General features: G+C 50.2%; 1 protein-coding gene across 6 annotated transcripts in view; it reads right to left on the bottom strand.

The window, feature by feature from the left end:
* The window catches only part of LOC140729226 (neuroligin-1-like), a 448,622-nt gene that overhangs the window by 380,111 nt on the left and 51,278 nt on the right, over nt 1-17,233 (bottom strand). The gene's annotated exons all lie outside the window — the stretch shown is intronic.

The raw sequence follows: 17,233 nt of genomic DNA, 5'->3' as shown, positions 1-17,233 counted from the left end.
GTACCTGTTCAAACTTCTCTTAAACATTGAAATCATGTTCACATTCACCACTTGTGCTGGCAGCTCGTTCCACACTCTCACCACCCTCAGAGTGAAGAGGTTTCCCCTCATGTTTCCCTCACCTTTCACCCTCAACCCATGTCCTCTAGTTGCAGTCTCCATCTTAAATTATTGTTATTGTTATTATAGGTTCCTTTAAGTTGTTATAGCCAGAAGTGGTAATGGGGACAAGCTCCCACTACCTATTACATGCTCCCAATGGTGTGCATCTCAAATAGCCTCTGACAACCAAGCCCAGCTCCTGGCCTTCATGTGTGGTTTAGCTACTAAGCCCAGCGGAACCATTTCTACCTACAGGAGAAGGGGCAAAGGCAGGCTACTGATGCCTTGAAACAGCTGCTTCAGGCAGATGGGGCTCATCAACTGTGGTTGGCAGCTCATCTAGAAGAAGGAAAACTCTGATCTCAAACCTCCGTTGCTTTGCGGCTATACCCACTCATGGGGAAGGCTTCGGGTGTAAAACCCAAAAGGAAAATCTGGAGCTGGAGTTCCTAAGGCAGTCAACAGTGAGTTCAACACTGACTGGCAAATCCTGCAATGCCGCTGGTGCTGAACTGTATCGGTCTCCGTCATTCCTTTGCGTTCATCGGATGAGTGGAGAAGGAGAGCTTGCCACATTGGCCACAACTTGCTCTCCATAATGTACTGCCCTGGTTTGTGTATCTAGACAGGTAGGTCACAACATCTGTGGTTGGCTCTCACCAATGGAGGACTCATCATCATTATTAAAAATACATAATAGAAGACCAATAAATACAGAAAAATCCAAGAGAAACTAGAAACGATCCAACACATTATAGGACCCTGTAGCAGTTTAACTCAATCTGATTTCTTACACAGGTACCATCAAGCAGCAAGCAACATTCATGAAAATCTTGCTTTAAAATACAAACTCTTGAAAGACTATAAATACAAGCCTGATCCAGTTTTAGAGTCCCACAAATTATATTACGACCGATCCGTTATTATAGACAGGATAATCCATAATAACCACCTGGATATAATAATACCAGATAAACAGGCAAGAACTCATTTACTAGATAGAGGCCATTCCAAACACACATAGCGTACTGAATCAACAAGTGAAAAACACCAGAAATATGCTGAATTACAAGTGGAGATTCAAAGACTTTGGAACAGGAACAAGGTATACGTTGTCCCAATCTACAACTGGTATCATCCCAAAGTCACAGCACAATAGCATTAAAACTTAGTGCTACACAGCAATATCTATGTAAATCTCCAGAAAGGCACAATACTGAACAATGCTGGAATAGCTTGCAATTTCCTAGCAATTGAGAAATGAGCATGCTTTGACATGCCCATATGGCAGGGTGGAGATACGTCTCTACCAAAGGAGGTGTAAGGCACACCTTCCCTCCGCTAGCCTACAGGTCACCCTTGGGCAAGGTGTAGCATCTGCTTATCTCCCCCCCCCCCACCCCAGATCAGGGTCATGTGAAGCCACAGGAGCAGGTGGTGGATGGTCGTATGAGCAGATGGTGTATATCACAAGTCCTGGTTTTGTGATTACTGATGCCTGAAGAGTATTGATAATGACTGGGGTCACCCATTTTGTAAAGACACTGCCCAGAAGAAGACAATGGCAAACCATTTCTGTAGAAAAATTTGCCAGAAACGATCATGGTCATGGAAAGACCACAATCGCCCACAACATACAACACGGCATATAACGAACGAATGAAAATGGAAAGGAAAGGTTTAGAAGGAAATGGGTCAAGCCAAGCCAAATGGGATTTGGTCAACATGGACCAGTTGACTCTTTGAGACCATTCAACCTTCCCAACCTCTTCTAGCCTTCAGCTAGACCATTTTTCTATGGTCTCACCCTCCAAGTCACACACCTCCCCAACCTGGAACAATATCACATTTCTTCATCAACAAACCCAAATGCAGGATCTGCTTACTCATTAGTTCTGTAGTAACTCCCTCACCAATGGCTTGAAAAGACATCTCACCCCATGTATAGAACCCAAACAACAAGTAAAGGTATAAGTGCAATGTACAGCATTCTCACAATTTGTGGAGCAAGAAACAGGGCTCGAGATTCTGGCATCATCCCCTTCCCTTTCCAATTGTGATGTAGGGTCTTGGCCAGAAATGTTGACTGTTTATTAATTTCTATAGTTGCTGCCTGACCCGCTGAGTTCTCAAGCATTTGTCTGTGTGTTGCTAAAGGTTCTCTGACCTGTTTCTTGACACCAGAGGAGGTGGTAGAGGTGGGTATAATTACAACATTTAAAAGGCACTTGGACAGGTACATAGATAGTAAATCTTACAGGGCCTCTTACCTCTTCTCGTCTACCTATCACCTCCCCCTGTTGTCCCTCCTCCTTCACTTTCTCCTATGATCCACTCTCCTCTCCTAGCAAATTCCTTCCTCTCCAGCCCTTTACCTTTCCCATCCACCTGGCATCACCTATCACCTTCGAGTTATCCTCCTTCTCCTCCCTCCACCCTTTTATTTCTCCTTCTTTTCCAGTCTTGAAGAAGCTTCTTGGTCGACTGTTCATTCATTTCCATAGGTGCTGCCTGGCCTGCTGAGTTCCTCCAGCACTTTGTGTGTGTTGCTTTGGATTTCCAGATTCTGCATACTTTCTCCTGGTTATGATTTATATCAGGGATTCCCAACCTTATTGATGCCATAGACCCCAACCATTAACCAAGGGGTCCGTGGACCCAAGGTTAGGAACCCCTGATTGACAATGATATAGACCAAAATGCAGTCTAATGGGATTATCTTAGATGGTCATCTTGGCCAGTATGGACTTGTTGGACCATAAGATACAGGAGCAGAATCAGGCCATTTGGCCCATCAAGTCTGATCCACCATTTCATCATGGCTGATCCATTTCCCTCTCAGCTCCAATCTCCTGCCTTCTTCCCGTATCCTTTCATGTACTGATAAATCAAGAAGCTATCAACCTTTGCCTGAAAAATACACAGAGACTTGGCCTCCACAGCCGCCTTTCCACAGAATCACCAGTCTCTCCACCAGCCCTCCTCATCACCATTCTAAAGTGACGCCTCTCTATTCTGAGGCTGTCTCCCCTGGTCCTACATCCCCCTACCAAAGGAAACATCCTCTCCACATCCACTCTATCAAGGCCTTTCATCATTCAATAGAATTCTTCTGAATTCCAGTGAATACAGGCCCAGACCAATCAAACCAATCAGTTCCTCATATGATAAGCCTTTCAATCTCAGAATCATTTTCGTGAACCTCCTCTGAATCCTCTCCAATGTCAGTCAGCACAATGCTTTCTAAGATAAGGGGCCCAAAACTGCTCACAATACTCCAAGTGAGGCCTCACCAGTGCCTTATAAAGTCTCAACATCCTTGCTTTTATATTCCAGTCTTCCCCAAATGAATGCTAACATCGCACTTGCCTTCCTCGTCACAGACTCAACCTGCAAATCAACCTTTAATTGAAAACAAGCCAAAACCGCTCAGAAACTAATCACGGGGGGGGGAGGGGGGCTGACACTGTATGACACTCAATCCACAATAATGAAGTTCTATGTCGAAGAAGGTACATTCAGTCCCTGATTAAGACAAAGAATTGTGTAATGCTAAAAAAACTAGCAAAACTAAAACTAGCGATATAACAAAGTAACGAAGGTAGCAGTACAAAGCGTTAGCGATCTTAACATCAAAAAATTATGGTCTTAATAGTCATAACCGGTCAACAAAATAATATCACCCTGTGGCTCTACCTAGACTAAACTGTCCAAAAACAAATCATGATTATTCTCATCGCTGCTACCGTGGCCGACCCACGTGACAAATTACTCACAGTAAACGCACAATACAAAATACAACACAATACAGAGAATAGATACGTGGCTCCCTACAGGACCCCGAAGGTCCTGCTTCCATGCCATATGACTCTTGGAATGTGAAGCATTGCCGCATCAATCAAAACATCCATCTGTTCTCCAACCCGACACAAGGGTGGGGCGGGTGATGCAGGGAAATTTGATGGATAAGCTCCTTTCCACACCAACATTGTTAGAATTGAGAACTTCAAGTTGCCAGGTGTGAACATGGGACCTGAAGCTTCGAATTGGCCACGACCACGTTGTCACATCCAACAAAGCACATCAATGTATCTACTTCTTCTGGAGGCTAAAGAGATTAGGCATCTCCCCATAGACTCTTAACAATATCACAGAAAACATTCTGTCTAGTAACAGCTTGGTATGGCAACTGGTCAGCACGCGACCACAGGAGATGGCAGACAGTTATGAACACAGCTCAGCACATCACGGGAACCAGCCTGACTCCGTCCACACTTCTTGCTGCCTTTGTAAACTTAGTTACTGCCCGCTCCGCCGCTGGTGTTTAGGGCAGCAGTGAAGTTCCTTTATCTCTGTCTGTCCTTGGCCACCTTCTCTATTGTGCCCCAGGTATAATCCAGAGTCCTTAGTCACACTCAGATGGAGAAGGGTTCTTCTTTGCTGTTGTCCATAACAATTTTGTTTGACCAGTCAGGGTTGTTAGCCTTGAGCTGAACCCCTGAACCTGGAGGACTCATGGACACTCTTAGTCTGACCTCTACCCTTTGACCTGTTTGGCATGGGTGACCCTACCAAGAGTCATAAAGCCCTGACTCCAGCCAAAATACAGTTGAAGTCCGAAATTTACATACACTTAGGTTGAAGTCACTAAAACTCATTGTTTAACCACTCCACAGATTTCATATTAGCAAACTATAGTTTTGGCAAGACTTTGTGCATGACATGAGTAATTTTTCCAACAATTGTTTACAGACAGATTATCTCACTTTTAATTGACTATATCACAAGTCCAGTGGGTCAGAAGTTTACAAACAAAATCAAAAGAAATCAGCCAAGACCTCAGAAAAAAAATTGTGGACCTCCACAAGTCTGGTTCATCCTTGGGAGCAATTTCCAAATGCCCGAAGGTACCACGTTCATCTGTACAAACAATAGTACGCAAGTATAAACACCACGGGACCACGCAGCCGACATACCACTCAGGAAGAAGACGCATTCTGTCTCGTAGAGATAAACGTAATTTGACGCAAAAATTTTAAATCAATCCCAGAATAACAGCAAAGGACCTTGTGAAGATGCTGGAGGAAAGAGTATCTATATCCACAGTAAAACGAGTCCTATATCGACATAACCTGAAAGGCTGCTCAGCAAGGAAGAAGCCACTGCTCCAAAACCGCCATAAAAAAGCCAGACTACAGTCTGCAAGTGCACATGGAGACAAAGATCTTACCTTTTGGAGAAATGTCCTCTGGTCTGATGAAAAAAAATTGAATTGTTTGGCCATAATGACCATCGTTATGCTTGGAGGAAAAAGGGTGAGGCTTGCAAGCCGAAGAACACCATCCCAACTGTGAAGCATGGGGGTGGCAGCATGTTGTGGGGGTGCTTTGCTGCAGGAGGGACTGGTGCACTTCACAAAATAGATGGCATCATGAGGAAGGAAAATTATGTGGATATATTGAAGCAACATCTCAAAACATCAGCCAAGAAGTTAAAGCTCAGTCACAAATGGGTCTTCCAAATGGACAATGACCCCAAGCATACCTCCAAAGTTGTGGCAAAATTGCTTAAGGACAACAAAGTCAAGGTATTGGAGTGGCCATCACAAAGCCCTGACCTCAATCCGATAGAAAATTTGTGGGCAAAACTGAAAAAGCACGTGTGAGCAAGGAGGCCTACAAACCTGACTCAGTTACACCAGTTTTGTCTGGAGGAATGGAACAAAATTCCAGCAGCTTACTGTGAGAAGCTTGTGGAAGGCCACCCAAAATGTTTGACCCAAGTTAAACAAGTTAAAGGCAATGCTACCAAATACTAACAAAGTGTATGTAAACTTCTGACCCACTGGGAAACTGATGAAAGAAATAAAAGCTGAAATAAATCATTCTCTCTGCTATTATTCTGACATTTCACATTCTTAAAATAAAGTAGTGATCCTAACTGACCTAAGACAGGGAATGTTTTCTAGGATTAAATGTCAGGAATTGTGAAAAACTGAGTTTAAATGTATTTGGCTAAGGTGTATGTAAACTTCCGACTTCAGCTGTAGCTCTCTGGTCATTGAGGCACGCAAGCCTTCAAATCACAACAAGTTTGTGGTCCCCTTGGAGGTGCCTCAGTAAAGATCCTCACCCAGACTGGACAGTCTCACTTCTACCCTCTCCCATCGGGCAGAAGATTAAAAGAAACCTCAAAGCACGTACCACCAGGCTCAAGGACAACTTCTATCCTGCTGCTATCAGATGTTTGAAAGGTGATTGTGCATGATAAAATGGCCTGACAATCTACCACGTTATAATCTTGCACTTTATTGTCCAGCTGCACTGCACTTTCTCTGTAGATGTTACACATTATTCTGCATTCTGCTCCTGTTCAACTTTGTTCCATCTCAAGGTGTGATGATCTGATGCAAGACAAGCTTTTCACTGTATCCTGGTACGTGAAACAATAACAGTCGGGCCAGGCACCACCCAGTCTCTAACCAGCTAACAGGAGTCACCTGCCACTCATTTCCAATCCATCACCGGCAGCCTATTTAAACCCAGGACAGAACTCATTATGATCTTACACCTTAATGTTCACCTGCACTGCACTTTCTCTGTAACTGTAACACTTTACTCTGCATTCCGTTATTGTTTTACCTTGTTCTACCTCAATACACGGTGTAATGATTTGATCTGCATGGATGGTATGCAAGTCAAATTCCTCACTGTATCTCGGTGAATGTGACAAGAATACTGCACACACCTCTGCTTTGTATTTAATCTCAGGCACTTGTGTGAGCTTTGATCACTGCACTCTCCACTCATATTCCATTTCCTTTAATGGGAAAATGTAATGCAGGTCGTGAAAACCAATCCTCAGATAAATATTTCAGACGCAGATATTGCATCTGAGTGTGGAGTTGCTTTCCTTTCCTGGTTAACAAGGCAGCATTGAAATAGTGAGTGGAATATTCAGCACATTGTACATCCACCCTAACAGGGCATTCGGCCCATTGAGTCCATGCTGACCAGTGATACCAAATCTATTTTATTCCAATCATCTCCCCCCAAATTCACCCCCTCACACTCACACAGACACAGTGCCAGAGGATAACTCTACCTACTGCGCTACTTGCCCACCAGAGAGAAGAAAGAGTCTCTCTCCTCAGTCCAGTTAGTAAACTTCTCCAGCACAGATATTGACTTATGGTTGAGAGATTGCAAGCCCTTTTGGAAGAGGGGTGTTACGGAGACAGGGAGGGATGAAGAGGATGAAGGGGGCTACTGAGACAAGGGGGTGTGTTGGCGAGGGAGGGGGTTACAGAGACAGGATGTCGGGGATGGAGGGGGTTACAGAAACTGGGAGGGATGTAGGGGCGGGAGGGTGTTGTAGCAGGAGATCAATGCAGACCCTAAGGAGTCCGTCCTCCTCCCCCAGCAGAACTGAAATCTCCGAGGATCAGCCACTGACTGTTAATAAGCCGGCTCCTGATCCACAGTTCTAACACTAATTATCCCCTTGGTCTAGCGCTCAGCTCGTTCTGAAAAATCGATGCCCTGATGCATGTCACTCGCACAGGGCAGCCGATGTCTGCAAGTCTAATCACTGTCCGACCGCACCACCTACTTGCCCACCACTCCTCATCTGCCACTCTGACTGGCTCACTGATTAAACAGCAGTGGGGCCCAGCTTCGCCAATTAGCCCTTCTTAACCCGCACCTTTTCCGAGCGCTGGGATCTGTGCTGAGGGCTGCCAGCACTTATAAAACTGATCTATCAAAGTGCCAAGGCAGGGCAGCCCTGCAGCAGAACAGAATTAAAATTCGCTCTCAGAATACTTATCTGATTAACACAGAGAGCTTCTTAATTACAGCAGACAGCAGAATTTTCCTTGCAGATCACGAAAGCCTGGATTAATGCGATGTCCCCACAGCTGAAAGCTGTCTCTGCTCAGCATCCCCACCCTAGCCCAGGCACCCAAATTGTTTCTTCACTTGCTGTTCTCAGTTTTGTCCTGCTTTCTGCAGGACCTGTACGGACTCTGGCTTTTCGCCAGCAACCCTCAAGATTCGAGATACAAGTTTATTTCTCTAAACATACAGCAGAGGTCATCATTTGCATTAACAACCAACATGCTCGAGGGTGTTCCAGGGCCTGCAACAGTCGTCTACACATTCTTGCGCCAGTATAGCATGGCCACAATCCTCGGCAGAACAACACAGAACAACAACAGCAAACCAAGTCCTGTTCCACACTTCTTCGGTTGTCCATCGAAATCCAATGATGACGTCCACTCCTTTAACGCTGAGATCTTTGATGTCTATATAGTCCTATCCCAGACCCACAAGCTCTATTGCAGGTGGGACATGTATATGTGGTAGTGGTGGTAGTGATGGCAACCATGGCTGCATTTCTCCTGGCTCTCTTCTGCCGTCTTCTGGTTGTTCTTTCCATCTCCAGAATACGAACCCCGTCCCTACACAGCTGTCACCAAGTGTTACGGTCAGCAGCAACATCCTCCAGGTCCTCAGGTCTGATCTTGCTCTTCCTTAAAGCATTCTTCATCTGATCCTTATAGCGCTTCTTCAGCCCTCCAGCTGAGTGCCGACCATGATGTAGCTGGCCGTATAACACTCTGTGGGGTAGCCAACATGGGGGCATCCTTATCACGTGCCCCAGCCCCTGCAGCTGAAACTGGGTGATCATGGCCTCAATACTTCTGCAGTTGGTCTTTACAAGTATTTCAGTGTGAGGCACCCGCTCATGCCAAGTAATTCCCAGCATGCGCTGAAGGCAACTTATGTGGAAGCGCTCCAAGGACTTGATGTGACGGATGTAGGTTACCCAAGCTTCACAGCTATAAAGGAGGGTGGTGACACAGACTGCTTGGTATACGGCGACCTTTGTGGAGGGACGAAGGCTCCTGTTCTGAAAGACTCTACGCCGAAGTCTCCCAAAGGCAGCTGATGCCTGTTTAATGCGACTTTGGATGTCATTGTCAATGCCGCTATCCTCAGAGAGAATGCTCCCCAGATATTTGAAAGATGGCACAACTGTCAGCTTTTCATCACCAACAGTGAAGGCAGGTAGGGTGGGTGGGACACTGGTACTCCATTGGCAAACCACCTCTGTCTTGGTGGTATTGACGGTCAGCCCCATCCTGCTGTACGCTCTCACCGCCACAGCAAGGCCAGTCTGAAGATCCTCCGGAGTGTGGGCCACAAGAGCAGAGTCGTCTGCATACTGCAGCTCCAGGACCCCCTCTCTACGGGGTTTGGTGGTTGCGTGGAGCCTCCTGATGTCAAAGGGTTGCCATCTAATCTGACGTCCACTGCCACACCGCTGCTATCCTTAATCTCGTTGTGGAGAAGCTTGGTAACACACGGGAGGAAGATGTTAAAGGGCACTGGTGCTAGTGCACACCCCTGCCTCACCCCTGTGCATACAAGGAAGGGCTCGGACTCTTGTCCTCGTATGGTCACCCGAGCAGCCATCCCATCATGGAACTGGCAGAGGATGTTAACAAATTTATTGGGACAGCCAAACCTGAGGAGGACATCCCATAAGAGCTCTCTTTGTACAGTGTTGAATGCTTTGGAGAGGTCAACAAAGGCCAAAAACAGGTCCTGATGTTGCTCCTGGCACTTTTCCTGAAGCTGCTGGGCTGTGAAGATCATGTCGATCATGCTCCTGTTCTTCCTAAATCCACACTGCGATTCAGGCAGCGTTGACTCGGTGATGTTGCTGATGAGTCTCTGAAGCATCACCTTAGCCAGGACCTTTCCAGCAACAGAAAGGAGTGATATGCCTCTACTATTGCCGCAGATGGCCTTGTCACCCTTGTTCTTATAAATGACAACGATGTTTGCATTTCTCCATTGCTGTGAGATGTTCTCGTCAGTCCAGGCCTGGGTGATGTACTGGTAGAGGGAGCACATACACTTGTACCCTCCGTTCTTCAGTAACTCAGCAGGGATATTGTCATTGCCGGGGGACTTGTTGTTCTTAAGCGAATGGACAGCTGATAGAACCTCCTGGAAGGTTGTTGGTAGACTAGGTCGTGGATAGGAGCAAGTTCAGGCAGTTCGTCCAGGATGGTGGGATCTGTGTCAGAGTCCTGATTAAGCAGAATGTTAAAATGCTCAGCCCACCTCAGCAGAATGGTATTCTGATTGGTTGTCCTGGGATCACACTTGCCACCGGGATTTACCTCACCATGGTGAAGGTAGTGCTACTGGGAATGGCGCACCCCTGTGGCACTTTAATATCTTCCATGCGCAGGTCTCCATCTCTGACCACGGGATCTCACTCACACACACACACACACACACACACACACACACACACACACACACACACACACACACACACACACACACACACACACACACACACACACACACACACACACACACACACACACACACACACACACGTCCCAAACTGTCCATTCAATCCATCTCCAGCTGGCCCAGATTTGGAGTGATTTGGCCTTCAACCACCCTAACGGACACAGACTCACAAACCTGGACCTTCAGCCAACGGAGTTCAATTTCCAGACTTCCAATTCGACCCTCGGCATTGACCCCAGGAAGGGTCAAACACTGAACACTATGCATTCAAAGTATGGGCTTGCCTCTGATGGGCCAAACTCGAGACTACTAACTTCTGCACTCAGGTTAGACGATCCCAGTGTCTCTAACACAGTAGCCAGACACGGGGTGAGTGGTGCAGCAAGCACGAGTTGGGAACCTTTCTACCAGTGTGGAGTAAAATCAAGCAGAGGTGAGGACAGAGCAGCAGAAGTCAGAAGAGGCAGTCAGTGACAGCAGCTCCTCAGTCTGCGTACTCACCCTTCTAACTTCAATCAGGTGGAGTGAAGCTCCCTCTACACCGTCCCATCACACGGTCACATCACACACTCCCTCCACACACTCCCTCCACACTGTCCCATCACACACTCCCAGGGTCAGACACAGAGTGAAGCTCCCTCTACACTGTCCCATCACACACTCCCAGGGTCAGACACAGAGTGAAGCTCCCTCTACACCGTCCCATCACACACTCCCAGGGTCAGACGCAGAGTGAAGCTCCCTCTACACTGTCCCATCACACACTCCCGGGGTCAGACACAGAGTGAAGCTCCCTCTACACTGTCTCATCACACACTCCCAGGGTCAGACACAGAGTGAAGCTCCCTCCTCACTGTCCCATCACACACTCCCAGGGTCAGACACAGAGTGAAGCTCCCTCTACACTGTCACATCACACACTCCCAGGGTCAGACAGAGAGTGAAACTCCCTCTACACCGTCCCATCACACACTCCCAGGGTCAGACACAGAGTGAAGCTCCCTCCACACCGTCCCATCACACACTCCCAGGGTCAGACACAGGGTGAAGCTCCCTCCACACTGTCCCATCACACACTCCCAGGGTCAGACACAGAGTGAAACTCCCTCTCCACTGTCACATCACACACTCCCAGGGTCAGACACAGAGTGAAGCTCCCTCTACACCGTCACATCACACACTCCCAGGGTCAGACACAGAGTGAATCTCCCTCCACACTGTCACATCACACACTCCCAGGGTCAGACACAGAGTGAAGCTCCCTCTACACCGTCACATCACACACTCCCAGGGTCAGACACAGAGTGAATCTCCCTCCACACCGTCCCATCACACACTCCCGGGGTCAGACACAGAGTGAAGCTCCCTCTACACTGTCCCATCACACACTCCCGGGGTCAGACACAGAGTGAAGCTCCCTCCACACTGTCACATCACACACTCCCAGGGTCAGACACAGAGTGAAGCTTCCCCTACACTGTCCCTTCACACACTCCCAGGGTCAGACACAGAGTGAAGCTCCCTCCACACTGTCCCATCACACACTCCCAGTGTCAGACACAGAGTGAATCTCCCTCTACACTGTCCCATTACACACTCCCAGGGTCAGACACAGAGTGAAGCTCCCTCTACACTGTCCCATCACACACTCCCAGGGTCAGACACAGAGTGAAGCTCCCTCTACACTGTCCCATCACACACTCCCAGGGTCAGACACAGAGTGAAGCTCCCTCTACACTGTCCCATCACACACTCCCAGGGTCAGACACAGAGTGAAGCTCCCTCTACACTGTCCCATCACACACTCCCAGGGTCAGACACAGAGTGAAGCTCCCTCTACACTGTCCCATCACACACTCCCAGGGTCAGACACAGAGTGAAGCTCCCTCTACACTGTCCCATCACACACTCCCAGGGTCAGACACAGAGTGAAGCTCCCTCTACACTGTCCCATCACACACTCCCAGGGTCAGACACAGAGTGAATCTCCCTCTACACTGTCCCATCACACATTCCCGGGGTCAGACACAGAGTGAAGCTCCCTCTACACTGTCCCATCACACACTCCCGGGGTCAGACACAGAGTGAAGCTCCCTCTACACCGTCCCATCACACACTCCCGGGGTCAGACACAGGGTGAAGCTCCCTCTACACTGTCCCATCACACACTCCCGGGGTCAGACACAGAGTGAAGCTCCCTCTACACTGTCCCATCACACACTCCCAGGGTCAGACACAGAGTGAAGCTCCCTCTACACCGTCCCATCACACACTCCCGGGGTCAGACACAGAGTGAAGCTCCCTCCACACCGTCCCATCACACACTCCCAGGGTCAGACACAGAGTGAAGCTCCCTCTACACCGTCCCATCACACACTCCCGGGGTCAGACACAGAGTGAAGCTCCCTCTACACCGTCCTATCACACACTCCCAGGGTCAGACACAGAGTGAAGCTCCCTCTACACCGTCCCATCACACACTCCCGGGGTCAGATACAGAGTGAAGCTCCCTCTACACCGTCCTATCACACACTCCCAGGGTCAGACACAGAGTGAAGCTCCCTCTACACCGTCCCATCACACACTCCCGGGGTCAGACACAGAGTGAAGCTCCCTCCACACCGTCCCATCACACATTCCCGGGGTCAGACACAGAGTGAAACTCCCTCTACACTGTCCCATCACACACTCCCAGGGTCAGACACAGAGTGAAGCTCCCTCTACACCGTCCCATCACACACTCCCAGGGTCAGACACAGAGTGAAGCTCCCTCCACACCGTCCCAACACACACTCCCAGGGTCAGACACAGAGTGAAGCTCCCTCTACACTGTCCCATCACACACTCCCAGGGTCAGACACAGAGTGAAGCTCCCTCCACACTGTCACATCACACACTCCCAGGGTCAGACACAGAGTGAAGCTCCCTCTACACCGTCCCATCACACACTCCCAGGGTCAGACACAGAGTGAAGCTCCCTCCACACCGTCCCAACACACACTCCCAGGGTCAGACACAGAGTGAAGCTCCCTCTACACTGTCCCATCACACACTCCCAGGGTCAGACACAGAGTGAAGCTCCCTCCACACTGTCACATCACACACTCCCAGGGTCAGACACAGAGTGAAGCTCCCTCTACGCTGTCCCTTCACACACTCCCAGGGTCAGACACAGAGTGAAGCTCCCTCAACACTGTCCCATCGCACACTCCCAGGGTCAGACACAGAGTGAAGCTCCCTCTACACTGTCCCATCACACACTCCCAGGGTCAGACACAGAGTGAAGCTCCCTCCACACTGTCACATCACACACTCCCAGGGTCAGACACAGAGTGAAGCTCCCTCCACACTGTCCCATCACACACTCCCAGGGTCAGACACAGAGTGAAGCTCCCTCTACACCGTCCCATCACACACTCCCGGGGTCAGACACAGAGTGAAGCTCCCTCTACACTGTCCTATCACACACTCCCAGGGTCAGACACAGAGTGAAGCTCCCTCTACACCGTCCCATCACACACTCCCGGGGTCAGACACAGAGTGAAGCTCCCTCTACACCATCTCATCACACACTCCCAGGGTCAGACACAGAGTGAAGCTCCCTCTACACCGTCCCATCACACACTCCCAGGGTCAGACACAGAGTGAAGCTCCCTCCACACCGTCCCAACACACACTCCCAGGGTCAGACACAGAGTGAAGCTCCCTCTACACTGTCCCATCACACACTCCCAGGGTCAGACACAGAGTGAAGCTCCCTCCACACTGTCACATCACACACTCCCAGGGTCAGACACAGAGTGAATCTCCCTCTACACTGTCCCATCACACATTCCCGGGGTCAGACACAGAGTGAAGCTCCCTCTACACTGTCCCATCACACACTCCCGGGGTCAGACACAGAGTGAAGCTCCCTCTACACCGTCCCATCACACACTCCCGGGGTCAGACACAGGGTGAAGCTCCCTCTACACTGTCCCATCACACACTCCCGGGGTCAGACACAGAGTGAAGCTCCCTCTACACTGTCCCATCACACACTCCCAGGGTCAGACACAGAGTGAAGCTCCCTCTACACCGTCCCATCACACACTCCCGGGGTCAGACACAGAGTGAAGCTCCCTCCACACCGTCCCATCACACACTCCCAGGGTCAGACACAGAGTGAAGCTCCCTCTACACCGTCCCATCACACACTCCCGGGGTCAGACACAGAGTGAAGCTCCCTCTACACCGTCCTATCACACACTCCCAGGGTCAGACACAGAGTGAAGCTCCCTCTACACCGTCCCATCACACACTCCCGGGGTCAGATACAGAGTGAAGCTCCCTCTACACCGTCCTATCACACACTCCCAGGGTCAGACACAGAGTGAAGCTCCCTCTACACCGTCCCATCACACACTCCCGGGGTCAGACACAGAGTGAAGCTCCCTCCACACCGTCCCATCACACATTCCCGGGGTCAGACACAGAGTGAAACTCCCTCTACACTGTCCCATCACACACTCCCAGGGTCAGACACAGAGTGAAGCTCCCTCTACACCGTCCCATCACACACTCCCAGGGTCAGACACAGAGTGAAGCTCCCTCCACACCGTCCCAACACACACTCCCAGGGTCAGACACAGAGTGAAGCTCCCTCTACACTGTCCCATCACACACTCCCAGGGTCAGACACAGAGTGAAGCTCCCTCCACACTGTCACATCACACACTCCCAGGGTCAGACACAGAGTGAAGCTCCCTCTACACCGTCCCATCACACACTCCCAGGGTCAGACACAGAGTGAAGCTCCCTCCACACCGTCCCAACACACACTCCCAGGGTCAGACACAGAGTGAAGCTCCCTCTACACTGTCCCATCACACACTCCCAGGGTCAGACACAGAGTGAAGCTCCCTCCACACTGTCACATCACACACTCCCAGGGTCAGACACAGAGTGAAGCTCCCTCTACGCTGTCCCTTCACACACTCCCAGGGTCAGACACAGAGTGAAGCTCCCTCAACACTGTCCCATCGCACACTCCCAGGGTCAGACACAGAGTGAAGCTCCCTCTACACTGTCCCATCACACACTCCCAGGGTCAGACACAGAGTGAAGCTCCCTCCACACTGTCACATCACACACTCCCAGGGTCAGACACAGAGTGAAGCTCCCTCCACACTGTCCCATCACACACTCCCAGGGTCAGACACAGAGTGAAGCTCCCTCTACACCGTCCCATCACACACTCCCGGGGTCAGACACAGAGTGAAGCTCCCTCTACACTGTCCTATCACACACTCCCAGGGTCAGACACAGAGTGAAGCTCCCTCTACACCGTCCCATCACACACTCCCGGGGTCAGACACAGAGTGAAGCTCCCTCTACACCATCTCATCACACACTCCCAGGGTCAGACACAGAGTGAAGCTCCCTCTACACCGTCCCATCACACACTCCCAGGGTCAGACACAGAGTGAAGCTCCCTCCACACCGTCCCAACACACACTCCCAGGGTCAGACACAGAGTGAAGCTCCCTCTACACTGTCCCATCACACACTCCCAGGGTCAGACACAGAGTGAAGCTCCCTCCACACTGTCACATCACACACTCCCAGGGTCAGACACAGAGTGAAGCTCCCTCTACGCTGTCCCTTCACACACTCCCAGGGTCAGACACAGAGTGAAGCTCCCTCAACACTGTCCCATCGCACACTCCCAGGGTCAGACACAGAGTGAAGCTCCCTCTACACTGTCCCATCACACATTCCCAGGGTCAGACACAGAGTGAAGCTCCCTCTACACTGTCCCATCACACACTCCCAGGGTCAGACACAGAGTGAAGCTCCCTCTACACCGTCCCATCACACACTCCCGGGGTCAGACACAGAGTGAAGCTCCCTCTACACCGTCCCATCACACACTCCCAGGGTCAGACACAGAGTGAAACTCCCTCTACACCGTCCCATCACACACTCCCAGGGTCAGACACAGAGTGAAACTCCCTCTACACCGTCCCATCACTCACTCCCAGGGTCAGACACAGAGTGAAACTCCCTCTACACCGTCCCATCACACACTCCCAGGGTCAGACACAGAGTGAAACTCCCTCTACACCGTCCCATCACTCACTCCCAGGGTCAGACACAGAGTGAAGCTCCCTCTACACCATCGCATCACACACTCCCAGGGTCAGACACAGAGTGAAGCTCCCTCTACACCGTCCCATCACACACTCCCAGGGTCAGACACAGAGTGAAGCTCCCTCTACACCGTCCCATCACACACTCCCAGGGTCAGACACAGAGTGAAGCTCCCTCTACACCGTCCCATCACACACTCCCAGGGTCAGACACAGAGTGAAGCTCCCTCTACACCGTCCCATCACACACTCCCAGGGTCAGACACAGAGTGAAGCTCCCTCTACACCGTTCCATCACACACTCCCAGGGTCAGACACAGAGAGAAACTCCCTCTACACTGTCCCATCACACACTCCCACGGTCAGACACAGAGTGAAGCTCCCTCTACACTGTCCCATCACACACTCCCGGGGTCAGACACAGAGTGAAGCTCCCACCACACTCTCCCATCACACACTCCCAGGGTCAGACACAGAGTGAAGCTCCCTCTACACTGTCCCATCACACACTCCCAGGGTCAGACACAGAGTGTAGCTCCCTCTACACTGTCCCATCACACACTCCGGGGTCAGACACAGAATGAAGCTCCCTCTACACCGTCCCATCACACACTCCCGGGGTCAGACACAGAGTGAATCTCCCTCTACACCGTCCCATCACAC

Source organism: Hemitrygon akajei, chromosome 6, assembly GCF_048418815.1.
Source record: "Hemitrygon akajei chromosome 6, sHemAka1.3, whole genome shotgun sequence".
In the NCBI taxonomy this organism is placed as follows: Eukaryota; Metazoa; Chordata; class Chondrichthyes; order Myliobatiformes; family Dasyatidae; genus Hemitrygon; species Hemitrygon akajei.
This window is presented reverse-complemented; position numbering and strand designations above follow the sequence as displayed.